We start from the raw sequence: 9,493 nt of genomic DNA, 5'->3' as shown, positions 1-9,493 counted from the left end.
GAAAACTGCACCTCATTTGGACTCTCCTAGCTCCCTCTATGCCTATATATACACCCCTCCGTTTTCGGATCTCTCCCTCTCCCCGAAACCCTAAAAAAAAACATCCCCGCCAGATCCGCGCCCTCGCCCGCGGTCCACCTCGCCGGGCCACCTCGCCGCCGCCTCGCCGGCCTCCCCCTCCTCCACCGGCTCCGGCGAGCTCGAGCTCCGCCGCCGGCGCCGCCTCGGCTTCCGCGCCGCGATCCCGATCTGGATCCGGTCGCGTGAACAGTAAACCCTAACCCCGATTTTTTTTGCTAAGTCCTAAAATTTTTGATCCATGTTGCTCTGTTCGAGGTCCCGTAACTTTGCAACCGTAGCTCCGTTTTGGGCGTATGATATATCAAAATGTTCGCCTCGACATGTACATCATTTCATTCCATTGCGTCATTTGCATTTGAGGTCATCTTGATACCCAAAATGCTGTTAGAAGGAGGCTTCGTGAGTTAAATTGCAGATCCGTTAGTTCATCATGCGCTTTTGTCATTTTTGCTATATTTAATCCGTGCATGATATGCCTGTGCCCCTTTGGGATGTTTTGTGAAGCATTTTGTCTTATTTCCAGAGGTGCCACCCATGCATTTTTAGGATGTGTGTGTTGTCTTGTGCAAGCTTGCGAAGTAGGGTACCTGAGATTGCAGATTTCAGGGACTTAGTGATTTTCGCTAAGTCTGGGATATTTTAGTTCATGATGCTTTATGTCCAGCTTGTTTCCTAATGATCCGTGCCTCTTGTGAGGATGATCAGTAAGGGAGTTTTGATATTTATGTTATGCTATATCCATCCATGTCTTTGTTGGCATTTTTGGAGTGCTCTAGGTTGACTCAATCGAGCTCAACTTTTGCTTCGTTGTTAATCTGGGCAGATCGTCAACTTGTTTGCGATTTCGCCGATGCTACCGTTAGTGTTCCATGCATGCTATGCCTTCGTTCTTGCCATGTGTAGCTAGCACTTTGTGCCTTCTTGCTGGTTATATGCTTTCCTTGCCATGACTTGCACCGTAGTGAGTGCATCGAGCTCGTTTACATGCCTTCGTGAGTTAAATTTCAGCATGTCTCAGTTTTCACTAAGTCTGAAAACTGATTGTGTTCGAGCGATGTTCGTGAGCTCGGTAGAGTATTTTGTGAACCCTTTTGGCCCCAGGTCACTTTGGGTGTTTTATTAAGCTTGTTGAGTAGCTCCATGCCATGTTCTTACTTGTCATGTTCAGGTTCTCTATCATGTTGTTTTGCTGCTCCGAAGAGAGCTTCGTGATCTGAAATTTCAGACTAGTGTTAATTTCACAAAGTCTGAAATCTGTTTTGCATTTGCATTTTAGCCATGCTTGTTTGAACCTCTTAATGGATGAATTTGCCTATGGCTCAGTGCTAGTGTTTTGTCAACCATCGTGTGTACATCACTGCCATGTATTTTGTTTTCATGTTTGGTGGCTGTAGCATGTTCATTTCGTTGCATTTAGATGCCTACTTGCTGTAAACCGCAGACCGGTGTCATATCTTAAAACGCTCGCCATTTCCAAACCGTAGCTCCGATTCCAATGATCTTTATATCGTTTTCAAGCGATTTCATCCCCTCTATCCAGTGGCACACTTGGTTTTCCAAGTTGAGGCCATGTTCATGCATTTCCTGTCATATCTTGCATTTTGCATCCCGCATCGCATCCCGCATAGCATATCGTCATTTCATCATATTGCTTGGTCTTGCCCGTGGTTGATTGTATCCTTGTTGCTTGTTTGTCTTGTTGGGTAGAGCCGGGAGACGAGTTCGCTACCGAGGAGCCCGTTGAGTTTGCTTGTGAGGATCCAGTCAACTCTGACAACTGTGCAGGCAAGATGATCATACCCTCGAAATCACTACTATCTTTGCTATGCTAGTTTGCTCGTTCTTTTGCTTTGCCAATGCTACGATGCCTACCATTTGCTTGTCAGCCTCCCAATTGCCATGTTGAACCTCTAACCCCCCCTTTGTCCTAGCAAACCGTTGATTGGCTATGTTGCCGCTTTGCTCAGCCCTTCTTATAGCGTTGTTAGTTGCAGGTGAAGATTGGAGCCGTTCCTTGTTGGAACATTTATTTACTTGTTGGGATATCATTATATTGCTATGTTATCTTAATGCATCTATATACTTGGTAAAGGGTGGAAGGCTCGGCCTCTCGCCTAGTGTTTTGTTCCACTCTTGCCGCCCTAGTTTTCCGTCATATCGGTGTTATGTTCCCGGATTGTTGCGTCCCTTACACGGTTGGGCTATAATGGGAACCCCTTGATAGTTCGCCTTGATTAAAGCTTTTCCAGCAATGCCCAACATTGGTTTTACCATTTGCCACCTAGCCTCTTTTCCCTTGGGTTTCCGGAGCCCGAGGGTCATCGTATTTTAGCCCCCCTTGGGCCAGTGCTCCCTCTGAGTGTTGGTCCGAACTGAGCTGCCTGCGGGGCCACCTCGGGGAAACTTGAGGGTTGGTTTTACTCGTAGCTAGTCTCATCTGAGTGTGCCCTGAGAAAGAGATATGTGCAGCTCCTATCGGGATTTGTCGGCACATTCGGGCGGTGTTGCTGGACTTGTTTTAACCTGTCGAATCATCTTGTTGTACCGAGATACCGAGTCTGATCGGTGTGTCTTGGGTGGAGGTCTATTCCTTCGTTGACCGTGAGAGCTTGTCATGGGCTAAGTTGGGACTCCCCTGCAGGGATTGATCTTTCGAAAGCCGTGCCCGCGGTTATGGGCAGATGGGAATTTGTTAATGTCTGGTTGTAGATGACTTGAATTAAACTTAATTAAAATGAATCAATCGTGTGTGTTACCGTGATGGCCCCTTCTCGGCGGAGTCCGGGAAGTGGACACGGTGTTGGAGTTATGCTTGCGCAGGATGTTCCTTTAGCTTCTCGCTCGTGCTTCGCTTTCTCTTCTCGCTCTCTTTTGCGTATAAGTTAGCCACCACATATGCTAGTCGCTTGCTGCAGCTCCACATATTTTTTTGCCTTATCCATTCCTATGAGCTTAAATAGTTTTGATCGCGTGGGTGTGAGATTGCTGAGTCCCTGTGGCTCACAGATACTACAACTCCAGATGCAGGTTCAGGTGTTTCTGCTCCAGTTGACGATTACGAGCTTCAGTGGGAGTTCGACGAGGACTCTCAGCGTTACTACGTATCTTTTCCGGATGATCAGTAGTGGTGCCTAGTTGGGGTTATCGATTCAGGACCTTGTCGCATGTTGGGGGTCTTTTCCATTTTGGCGCCGTAGTCGGGCCATGAGTGCTTGTTTGATGGATGTTATTTATATACTCTGATGTGACGTGGCGAGTGTAAGCCAACTATGTTATCTCCCCCTTTTATTATATATTACATGGGATGTTGTAATGATTGCCTGACTTGCGACATTGCTTTCAATGCGGTTATGCCTCTAAGTCGTGCCTCGACACGTGGGAGTTATAGCCGCATCGAGGGCGTTATAAGTTGGTAATCAGAGCCATCCCCGACCTTAGGAGCCCCATTGCTTGATCGTTTTTAGCAGCCGAGTTGTGTCTAGAAAAAAAAATATTTTGAGTCCTTCGGAATTATATATCGGAGAGCTTAGGAATTCTTTTTACTTCCCAGTCTCCTCATCGCTCTGGTAAGGCATCCTGACGTAGAGTTTTGACTCTTCTCTTCTCAAATTTCACAAAAAAATTTTTAGGTTCACGCGAGTATCTTGGTTTTGTTCCGATGGTTTTGTGACGAGAACATTGTTCTTGGTGCCTCCTGTCTTTAGGGGTTGTGGCAGTGTCCCGGGGAGTTGAGCTCCGAGGTGTTGTCGTCACAATTTTATCGTTGCAATTCTGGTATACTTGAGATATGTTCGCCGACATCGAAAATCTCTTTTATGCAGTTCGTTGGTGAGATAACCTCGACGCCACCCAGTACTGGGGCGGGAGTTCGGGAGTATCGCCATAACTTGTATAACGGATGCTTTTCGAAGGTTGAGGTAGATGGTTTCCGAAGTTTTCCTGGTTATGTGTTGAAGGATGGATACAGCTGGATGTAGGATTTGCTAGTTTGGGTGAGATATTGTGCTTCCCCTGTATCCCCAACACCTGATTGCATAACCGGAAAGGTTCGGGAGTTTCATAGGTGGGAATTCTAGTAGCTCTAGTTCTTCTTCCACGGATATTGGTTTGAGATTGGGATTTCTTACCGATTATTCGTTCTTGATTCGTACCTTGTTGATTTATTTCTCTACCTTAATTCTTCGTGCCTTCGCAATTTATGGATATGTGATCATTTGAAGAGGAATGCATTCGTTCATTTTGTTCGGATGTGAAGACTATATGTTGCAATTTTCATTCCGTTGGATTCAGCTTCTATATTGTTGTCTATCTATGTGCTAATGGTGGTCAACCTGTTCAGGATGGCTCCTCCAACGCGCACGACTCCGAATCCTAATCCGCCTCCACCTCCGCCTCCTCCGGAAGCATGGCAAGCTGTGATGGCCGCTACTAATGCAAACACACAGTTGATCATGCAAATCCTTGAAGAGCGCAATCAAGGCAGTCAAGGGAATCAAGGCCATCATCAGCACCACTTTGCTACTCTGAACCAGTTCCTTGCTAATGGCCCAAAGACGTTCAGCGGTTGTGTTGAGGCTACCGATGCTGACGATTGGCTAGTGGATCTGGGCAAGCATTTTGAATGCAGCAACGTCAGGCCTGAAGATTTCGTCAAGTTCGCTTCTTTCCAGCTCAAAGATCAGGCTGCAGAGTGGTTCCAGCAGTACAAGGATTCCAGAGGTGGACGTCTGATCACTTGGGACGATTTCCGTCAAGATTTCCGCGCTCATCACATCCCTCAAAGTGTGGTTGAGAGTAAGCGTCAGGAATTCCGCAATCTGAAGCAAGGCTCTTTGTCTGTCTATGACTACAACAAGTTGTTCCAGAAGCTCGCCCGTTTTGCCAAGCAGGATGTTCCTGACGAGAAGAGCATGATCTATCAGTTCAGGGGTGGTCTTCGTGAGGAAATTCAGCTCGCTCTTGTCCTCTTTGAGCCGTTGAGATACGATGAGTTCTACAACATGGCACTGAAGCAAGAGGCTGCTCAGATGAGATGTGATGCTTCCAGGAAGCGTGCCAGAGATGTTACTCCGTCTTCCTCTACTCAAGTGGTCAAGCAGCAGAAGTATTGGCTTCCTCCTCCTCCGTTCCGTCAGCCGTATCAGCAGAAGAGCAAAGGTGGCGGTGGTTTCTCCCACCCACCCAACCCAGGCTTTCAGAACAAGGCTTCGTCTCAAGCTCCAAGATCGAGTGCTCCGTATCACCATCCGCTTTCAAAGGTCACGTGCAACAAGTGCCAACAGAAGGGTCACTATGCCAACAAGTGTACCAACCAGAGGCGTCTTCCTCCTCCTCCTCCTGTCAGATCGGCAAGTACAGCGGTGGTCAAGCACAATCCCAAGCACGCCAAGGTCAATATGGTGAATGCAGCTCAGGCAGAGGATTCTTCAGATGTGATCATGGGTAACCTTCCTGTTAATGATATTCCTGCAAAAGTTCTTTTGACTCTGGTGCATCGCATTCCTTCATGTCATTTCCATTTGCATCGGAGAACAATTTTAGCACTAGGGCATTACCTAGAGCTATGCAAGTCGTCTCTCCAGCTAAGCGACTAAGTTCCAGTATGGAGGTGCCGGATATTTCAATCTTGATGGGCAATTTCAAGTTTCTTGCTTCTCCTATGGTTCTTGGCAACTCGGATATCGATCTTATTCTCGGGATGGACTGGCTCTCTAAGCATAAAGCTCAGCTTGATTGTGCAGCCAGGCAGATTCAACTGACTCATTCGTCTGAGGAGGTCATTGTCTTTGCCGCTCGGGATAATTCCGTCCGGTTGTTTTCTCTCAATGAGAAGGGTGAATTGGATGCTATTTCGCAGATTCCGGTTGTTTGTGAGTATAAGGACGTCTTTCCAGAAGAGCTTCCAGGGATGCCTCCGCACCGGCCAGTTGAATTTGTTATTGAACTTGAGACCGGTACGGAACCTGTGTGCAAACGTCCTTACAAGCTCGGCCCCGAAGAGTTGAAGGAGTTGAAGAAACAACTCGGTGAGCAAGAAAGATTGGGTCTCATTCGGCCTAGTACTTCTCCGTGGGGTTGTGGTGTTCTTTTTGTGAAGAAGAAGGATGGATCGAGTCGACTTTGTGTTGATTACCGTCCAGTAAACAAGAAGACCATCAAGAACAAATACCCACTTCCCAACATCAATGAGCTATTCGAACAACTCAAGGGTGCTCAAGTATTCTCCAAGCTTGATCTCCGTATGGGTTATCATCAGATTCGTATTCGTGAGCAAGATATTCCCAAGACGGCGTTCAGAACAAGTTTTGGTTCATATGAATACACCGTCATGTCTTTTGGCCTCGCCAACGCTCCTCCGACGTTCTCTCGCATGATGAACTTCATCTTCAACCCCTACACCAATGAATTCGTTCTGGTCTATCTCGACGACATTCTGGTTTTCTCGAAGAACAAGAAAGATCATGCCAAGCACTTGCGTTTGGTTCTTGACAAGCTCAGGGAACATCAGTTCTACGCCAAGTTCTCCAAGTGTGAATTTTGGCTCGATGAGGTTCTTTATCTTGGTCATATCATCTCCGCCAAGGGCATTTCCGTGAATCCTGAGAAGGTGTCTGCAATTGTGAATTGGGAACCTCCTCAGAATGTTAAGCAACTCCGCAGTTTTCTCGGTCTCGCAAGCTATTGCAGAAGATTCGTCGAAAACTTTTCTAAGATCGCCAAGCCTCTCTCAAATCTTCTTCAGAAGCACGTCAAGTACGTTTGGTCTCCGGAGTGTGATATTGCTTTCAACTCTTTGAAAGAGAAATTGGTCACTGCTCCAGTTCTGACTCCGCCTGATGAAACCAAGCCGTACGAGGTCTTTTGTGATGCCTCTCTCCAAGGTCTCGGTGCTGTACTGATGCAAGAGAAGAAAGTTGTTGCTTATACCTCTCGTCAGTGGAGACCTAATGAGAAGAACTACCCCACTCATGATCTCGAGTTGGCGGCAGTTGTGCATGCCTTGTTGACTTGGAGACATCTTCTATTGGGAAGAAAAGTGGATATTTTCACTGATCATAAGAGTCTCAAGTACATCTTCACTCAGCCTAATCTCAACCTCAGGCAGACTCGATGGGTCGAAATGATTCAAGAGTACAATCCGAGTATCGAGTATACTCCAGGCAAGGCTAATGTGATTGCTGACGCTTTGAGCAGAAAAGCATATTGCAACAGTCTGATTCTCAAGCCTTATCAACCCGAGCTTTGTGAAGCTTTCCGCAAACTTTATCTGCAAGTTGTTCCTCAAGGTTTCCTCGCCAACCTTCAAGTCTCTCCTACCTTAGAAGACCAGATTCGCCAAGCCCAACTTCTTGATGCTATGGTGAAGAAGGTGAAGATTGGTATTGCAAAGAGTCAGTCCAAGTACAAGTGCTACCGACTTGATGACAAGGACACTCTCTTTTTCGAGGATCGAATTGTTGTGCCCAAAGGTGAACTTCGTAAGGTGATCATGAACGAGGCTCACAACTCTCTCCTCTCCATCCACCCTGGTAGTACGAAGATGTATCAGGACCTCAAACAAGCTTATTGGTGGACTCGAATGAAGCGCGAGATCGCTCAATTCGTGAACGAATGTGATGTCTGCAGAAGAGTGAAGGCAGAACACCAAAGGCCAGCTGGTCTCCTCCAACCTCTTGCCATTCCAGAATGGAAGTTTGACCACATTGAAATGGACTTCGTGACTGGGTTTCCAAAGTCCAAGCGTGGCAATGATGCTATCTTCGTTGTCATCGACAAGCTCACCAAAGTGGCTCATTTTCTGCCTATCAAAGAGTCAATCACTGCAGCTCAATTGGCGGAACTCTATACCTCTCGCATTGTCTCTCTGCACGGTATTCCTCAAGTGATATCTTCAGACCGTGGCAGCATCTTTACCTCCAAGTTTTGGGATTCTTTTCAGAAGGCCATGGGCACCAACATCCGCTTCAGCACAGCTTTCCATCCTCAAACAAGCGGTCAAGTCGAGCGTGTCAACCAAATTCTTGAAGATATGCTCAGGGCTTGTGTGATCTCCTTTGGCATGAAGTGGGAGGATTGTCTTCCTTATGCTGAATTCTCATACAACAACAGCTTTCAAGCAAGTTCAGGCAAGGCCCCCTTTGAAATTCTTTATGGCAGGAAGTGCCGTACCCCTCTCAACTGGTCTGAAACCGGTGAACGTCAGCTGCTGGGTAATGACTTAATCACAGAAGCAGAAGAAATGTGCAAAGTCATTCATGATAACCTCAAAGCAGCCCAGTCCCGCCAGAAGAGCTACTATGATAGTAAGCACCGTGATCTGGCTTTCGAGATCGGAGATCATGTTTACCTCCGCGTCTCTCCCATGAAAGGTACTCGTCGCTTCGGTATCAAAGGGAAGCTTGCCCCTAGATACGTGGGACCTTTCAAGATTGTCAGCAAGAGAGGCGACCTCGCCTATCAACTCGAGCTTCCTTCAAACTTTGCAAATGTTCATGATGTGTTCCATGTCTCTCAGCTTCGAAAGTGCTTCAAGACTCCTGACCGCACCGTCAACTTCGAGGACATTGAGCTCCAAGAAGATCTCTCCTACCGTGAGTACCCAGTTGCTATTCTCGAAGAGACTGAACGCAAGACTCGCAACAAGTCAATCAAATTTCTCAAAGTCAAGTGGTCACACCATTCCGACCGTGAAGCTACCTGGGAACGCGAGGATCACCTCCGTTCTGAGTACCCGGAGTTCTTTCAGTCCTAGATCTCGGGACGAGATCTTTTCGTAGTGGTGGAGTGTTGTAACGCCCCAGATGTAACTTTCCATATTTGTATCCAACTCTTGCCGTCTCCGGCACTAAGTTATATTTATTTCTCGGGTTTGGGTCTTTGTCTCCGTGTGTTATTTTCTTTTTCGTGCATCTCTTATCATGTCATCACGTGCATTGCATTTGCATACATGTTCATCTCATGCATTCGAGCATTTTCCCCGTTGTCCGTTTTGCATTCCGGCGCTTCGTTCTCCTCCGGTGGTCATTTCTACCTTTCTTTCTTGTGTGGGGTTTAAACATTTCTGGATTGGACCGAGTCTTGTCAAGCGGCCTTGGTTTACTACCGGTAGACCGTCTGTCAAGTTTCGGGTCATTTGGACTTCGTTTGATACTCCAACGGTTAACCGAGGACCGAAAAGGCCTCGTGTGTGTTGCAGCCCAACACCCCCCAAATTTGGCCCAAAAACCCACCAAACTCTGCTCCATGTCCTAGAGCGTTCGATCACGATCGTGTGGGCGAAAACCGCACCTCATTTGGACTCTCCTAGCTCCCTCTATGCCTATATATACACCCCTCCGTTTTCGGATCTCTCCCTCTCCCCGAAACCCTAAAAAAAAACATCCCCGCCAGATCCGCGCCGACGGACGTGTCC

The sequence above is a fragment of the Triticum aestivum genome, chromosome 7A (assembly GCF_018294505.1).
Source record: "Triticum aestivum cultivar Chinese Spring chromosome 7A, IWGSC CS RefSeq v2.1, whole genome shotgun sequence".
Lineage (NCBI taxonomy): Eukaryota > Viridiplantae > Streptophyta > Magnoliopsida > Poales > Poaceae > Triticum > Triticum aestivum.
Note: the sequence above shows the minus strand (reverse complement) of the source record.